This window comes from Rhinopithecus roxellana, chromosome 17, assembly GCF_007565055.1.
Source record: "Rhinopithecus roxellana isolate Shanxi Qingling chromosome 17, ASM756505v1, whole genome shotgun sequence".
In the NCBI taxonomy this organism is placed as follows: Eukaryota; Metazoa; Chordata; class Mammalia; order Primates; family Cercopithecidae; genus Rhinopithecus; species Rhinopithecus roxellana.
In genome coordinates, this window is record NC_044565.1 from 33,440,903 (window position 1) to 33,446,902 (window position 6,000).

General features: G+C 40.7%; 1 long non-coding RNA gene across 1 annotated transcript in view; it reads left to right on the forward strand.

Moving 5' to 3' along the window:
* The window catches only part of LOC104659889, a 29,961-nt gene extending 24,431 nt beyond the window's left edge, over positions 1-5,530 (forward strand). Inside the window, exon 3 of the long non-coding RNA XR_747647.1 lies at positions 4,986-5,530. This is a non-coding gene — a long non-coding RNA (uncharacterized LOC104659889). The remainder of the gene's footprint in view (positions 1-4,985) is intronic.
* Positions 5,531-6,000: the final 470 nt, after the last annotated feature.

The window sequence follows — 6,000 nt, forward strand, 5'->3', positions numbered from 1 at the left end:
TCAGTTGAAGTCTACATGCTCCAAATGCAAATTATTCGGTGGTGACCTCCTAGGACAGCATGAAAAAGATAATTATTTTTTGGACTTAAAACTACAAGGGAACTTAAAAATTACCTAGTGTATGACACAAAGGAGGCCTCAAGAGATTAAGTGACTTGCCAGCAAGCCATTGGCAACCTATGGCTTGAGTTGGACTCTCCTGACCTCCCCTTTCCATCTTCCTTTCCTGAGAAAATTCTTGTAATTATTAGCTCCTGCAGACTCACAGATCATAAGTAGTTGGCTATTAGGGAAAATGCACAGAAGTCTTCAAGAAACCATAGGAAAACTGTAGAGATCATCTGGTAGCAGAAGGCTGAAGCAGGAGGACCGCCTGAGCCCAGAATGGGGAGGCTGCAGTGAGCCATGTTTGTACCGCTGCACTCCAGTTTGGGTGACAGCGTGAGACCCTGTCTAAAAAAACAAACAAACAACAACAACAACAACAACAAACACACAGAAAACTTATGGCAATTGAATTCTGGCAGTTGAAGCTGCCAGAATTTAGAATATCTCCTGTTTTCCCTATGATTAGACTTCCTAACCTGGTTTAAACAGGTAACAATTCTGTGACAAAAAATTTATTTTTTTCTGACTATAAAAACAAGCTGGGAATATATAATAACAGGAAAATTTAAAAAGATGAAAGAAATCATTTGTAACCTCATAACCTTCATAACTAAGGGGTAACCCCTCGTCGTGACTTGGAATGTTAACTTTTGATTTTCTCTTTATGTGTGTGTCTCTCTCTCTTCCTGTAGCTCTTTCTCTGATGTAGATTTTGATCATCCTGTGTCAAGTGCACTGCATCCTGCTTTTTTTCATTTATCATTGTATCATCAAATATCTTCCATGCCATTAAAGAAACTTTAAAAAATATCACATGTAATGGTCACTGGGAGGCCATTGCATGACTTGACTTTGATCCCAGTTTAATTTAAACTTGACCCTGTGCCTGGGCATGTGTATCCATGGATATTGATATTCTAAATAGTGCTGTGATGAACATCTCCACCATAAATCCTTGTTCATACCTCTTATGAGTTCCTTGGGGGCAGATAACTGGAAGTTGAGCTACTTGGGCAAGAGGCATGACCTTTTCCAAATCTCTTAATATCTACTGTCAAATTCAGAGACACTTTAAATGTGGAGAAAAGGTCAATGGAAAATGCTCTCCTCACACTTCTTTTATGAGACCGATTTACTGAACTTGCTGACCCAAACCAAATTTTCTTTCCCTAACTTTAACATATCTGAAACTTGATAATTATTAAAAAGAATCCTATGTATATGGTAGATGCTCAATGAGGTGATTTCCTATACATTCAAAAGGTAATTACTGAGCACTTACTGTGCTGAACAATGAGGGCAGTTGAGGATAAACAGATGATGAGAAAAAGCAACTCCCTAAATGATGATGTGTTTGAATGCTATTGCTGACTGAGTGGAAACTTTGGTTTCCAGGCACCATCTATGCCTTAAGTGAGGTTTCAGACGCTGTTAGGATTACTTATTGTATTCCTTTTCACAGTTTATTTCTTTGAGTATTTTCCTGAGTATTTTCCTCCCTCAATTCTGAAGAAGTTATGTATGATCTCTCTCTCTCCTTCCATATGCTTTTCCCTGCTTGCTGGGAACAGTATGGAAATAGTTTACTGAGCGGTATTTGGAAAAAAAAAAAAAAAAAAAAAATATATATATATATATATATAAAATAATTTGCCCTTTTTTCCAGAAAGACAAACTGCTTACCCTTTCTCCTGTCTCTGTCTGCTTTTACCAAGGGCACTGAAGTTTTAGAAGGGTGCAGTAATTCATTTGTTCCCTACAGTAAGTCAGGGAGCATTTAAGAAATAGTCCTTTCCTCCCATTATGCACTCTACTCTCTCCTTCCCATTTCGTTTTTCTTCCTGCCTGATGGTACTTACATTATTTGGATGGAAAGGGGGCAATTACCCACATAAACATGACCACTATAGCGATAAAGTCATCTATAATGTGATAATGGGTGAACAACAAGCTAAACTTCTTTCCAATAACACCAGCCACAATCTATGTTTAATAAGGTTAATGTCTTCATACTGCTATTGGCTGAGGCTAAGAATGCCAAGGACAAAAGAAAGACCAGCCGGAACCATGATTTTCAGAAATGACTGAACCTGTTTAGCATGCAAGCCCAGGGAAATGGCAAAGCAGGTGATGTTTGGATGAAACCAACCTCATTTTTTTGAGCTTAGGCCTCCAGTCCAATCTGGGAAACCCAATGTCTATTGAAGAAAGGTGTAGGTTTTTGTTTTTTATTTTTTTTTTGTATTTTTAGTTTGCTTGTCTAAGAAGAAAGCGAGCATGTGCCTTTAATTACTTTATCTTTATGTGTATCCCTTTGCTAGAATCCAGTTTTACTGGACATTTAGAATGCCTTTGCTCTAAAAGCAAAAACTTGTTTGAATAAGGACTAATTTTTCAACATGTAGACAAATATTTGAATAACTGGTGGAAATAATAAATTACTAGCAGAAAGTGACTTCATTGCTCTTTAAAGCAAAAAAGCGCCCTTGGGAATTTCAAAGAAATGACTCCATTTTCATATCACTCCCTGTGGTAGCCATTTGATCTCGCTCTGGGGTAGTACTGGGATGCAAGTTTATTTTTAATAAGAGAGCACCTACACATTTTCTCTGGGAAAACAAGCAGAGGAATGGATATTGGGTGAAATCAACCAAGATCTCTAAAAGTAATGATTATGTTCTAGTTATTTTCTTCAAGCAAAACTTGCTTTAGGCACTGCCTGGAAGCCGTGTTGTTCTTTCCAAGAAGTTTAACGAGTGCCCATTATTTTGGCCATTTGCACTTTCCTGTTTCTCAGATTCCAACTGCATAATCCAATTACAGTTTGTGGATCTGGTTGGAAACTGGGTCAACAGGGGAATTCAGATTTTGAGCCATGTCAGTTTTGGGGAGAGAGAACTATTGTTGGATCCAGAATGGTGTTAAGCAAGCCTTTGACAGAGTCAGGCCATCTGGTTTAATCTTGGTCTAGTTCATCCCAGTTTCGGGTTCTAGGACAGCAACTTAGCCATTCTTTGCATAAGCTCTCTGGGTCTCAGCCCTTCATTTGTATGAGTGTCTGCCTCATAGGGTAAAGAAGGGATTTGAATGAAACCATGCACATGAGGTGCTTGGCATATGGCAACCGATGAATCTGTGTTACCTGATACTATTACACTGAAAACACAAAAATGGTAATTTTCTTGTTTCAGGATTGACAGAATAGCACTCAGTAGATAAAACCAATACATTTGCAATCCACGTGTGGCTTTTTCTGTAACCTCACACACATGCAAACCACTCCTCACACATATCACTGAATTTTCTTTCTCTGGTGCACAGACGTTTTTACATGTTGCCTCTAGAGTAGGTTAAAAAGTTTATATTCTCTTTTAAGATGTTTTCCTTTTATCTGCCCAGTGATAATCATTTCCTGTACTCTGTCTACGACATCATTTTCAAAATATGTTGGCTGGATTTTCTGGCATCAAGCCGATGTTGCTGGCCTGAAGTTTCTGGAATCAAAACATGGATTTCACAAAGTCTTGCTAAAGGTTGGCCATGAGATGTGTACACAAAATATAAAGTACACGAAGTTGAGCATCCTAAAATACATACCACCTTGCCACTTGGATGAAGTCCATGTTCTCTTGTATTTTCTGGCATTGAAGCCTTTTGGACTGGCGCCCAAACCCAGCATGTTTCTCTACCTGAGGTCTCTGGACGTCATCCCCTTTAGGCTTCATGAGTTCTTCCACGTGCCAGAAATAAATGCAAACTTTTGCTTGTTTGGACATTTTTCTATGAGGACTTGTTAGATTTCATTAGATTTTCAACATGGGCTTTGACCTAAAAAGGATAAACATCTTTGTCTTACCTGAACCTTCCTTCCACCCTTCTCATGCTGGCATCCCACTGCTGTCTGTAGCCACATGCTCATTTCTACCCCAGGGTCTTTTCTCACAATATTTAGCATATTCTGCTTTCCGACATGCCCACCACTCCCTGCTGCATCAGCATTTGATACCATCATTTGTTCTGTGACCACATCCACGATTTTTGGTTCATCCTCTTATTACCTGAACAATTTTTTTATCTAATATTTTTTCCTTCAAATCAACTATTCACTTCAATATGTTTAAACAAGAAACTAGTGGATAGGTAACAAAAGATAAGTATGAAAGTTGGAGAAGACTATGGCCTCAGAAAAAAATATTTCTATTGAAGCAGAAATAAAAGCCAAAGACTGGTGATGTCAGAGGAGGGGAGAGGATGTCAGAGGAGGGGAGACCCAGAGAGGATTGCGTGTGGCGCTGGTCATCTCTGTTCTAGGGGATGAGAACAAAAATCATCAAGAAAAAAGTGGGAACTGGGGATGGGCAGCAAATGAGGGAGTCTGGCTGACGTGTGGGAAAGGAGCTGGCACTTGTGTGGGAGAGAAAATGTATGTAGGGCAGGAGTGGGAAGGAGCCGAGCTGGGAGACAGGGTTCCAGAAATGGACACAAGGTGTTGGGTGAAAGATAGTGCCTAGGGTGAGGCTGTAAACACAAAAGTTTTGGAAGCTGCGAAAAGATAGAGGCTGAAGAGGGCTAATGGGGGATGGGTGAATATGGAGGCAAAGGTGATACAGACTGGAGGCTAAGATTTTAAAAAGTGCATTTTATAGAGGAGGATGTTGGGAGGGAGTGCAGAATGTCCCAGAATAGGGGTCTGGGGAGCTGGGAGAGACACTGTGAAATGGGCAGGGGCAGCGTGTGTGTGTGTGTGTGTGTGTGTGTGTGTGTGTGTGTGTGTGTGTGCGTGCGTCTGATGGGGAGAGGGTATGAAGAAAAAATGGGAACCATTTTCTTAATGTTGAAAACTACCGCCTTACAGTCTGTTCTTGAATCTGGTACAGAAATCTGAAGACCCGACTTTACTATTGGCAAAGACAGACAAACACTCTACAAATAGTGCTTGAAAAATGCCACTGTTTGGTTCAGATGGTGAAGAGGAACTCAGGAAGCCCTGGCAGTCTCTAGGAGGCTAGGGCAGTGGTTCTCAAATGAGAGGGTGTACAGAAATTCCCTGGAGGACTTGTGACAAACAAGATTGCTAGGCCTACTCCCAGGGCTTCTGATTCAGCAGGTCTGGGGATGGAGCTCGAGTATCTGCATTTCTAACAAGTCCTCGGTGGTGCTGATGCTGCCGGCATGGACCAGTTTTGAGAACCATACTTGGAGAAACACTTGGTTAGGAAAACTATGTCTGTTACAGATTGATCAAAGGGCTCTTAAGTTCCTTTTGTACAATAAATCACTGCAATATAAAATGAGGTAAATGAACATGCTCTTTGAACTCTAAACTTCTAGACCAATATAAAACATTCTAAATGTGAAATGGAAACATTTACAGTTGTTATTGATTCTCATCAATGCAATGGTCAATAAAGATAAGAATCACGTTTGCAGTCTCCACTCTTGATTTTCTGCTTTGGTATGGATTTTTAGTTTGTTTTCTTCTGATATGCTGTGATTTCAGATTTCGTTTATGGTGGTGGTCCCTTTATGGCATGAAGGAAGGGGGAATGCAGGGGAAGACCAGGGAGATTTATCTCCCTGAGCCTTGGATTCAGTACAATTTTATAAGGATGTGATATCCTTATATCTGTGATCCTCCCTTCTAGCCAGTCAAGGGCAGGATAGCCAGTGGTGAGGGAGAAGTCTGCAGATGTGAGCCAGGATGCTCTTTTGGCTTGATAGCCATACTGTGGGTGTCTGTAGAGCTCTCCTCTCTGCCTTCTGCTCACCATGGTGGCTCTGGCCCTTCCTCTTGGTCTAGGCCTGAGCTTGGTGTGCTGGGAAGACACTTTGGGGGAAGGATAGGGCCCATTCCCAGAGCTTAACCAGAACAGATTTGACGGTGTCAGAAAC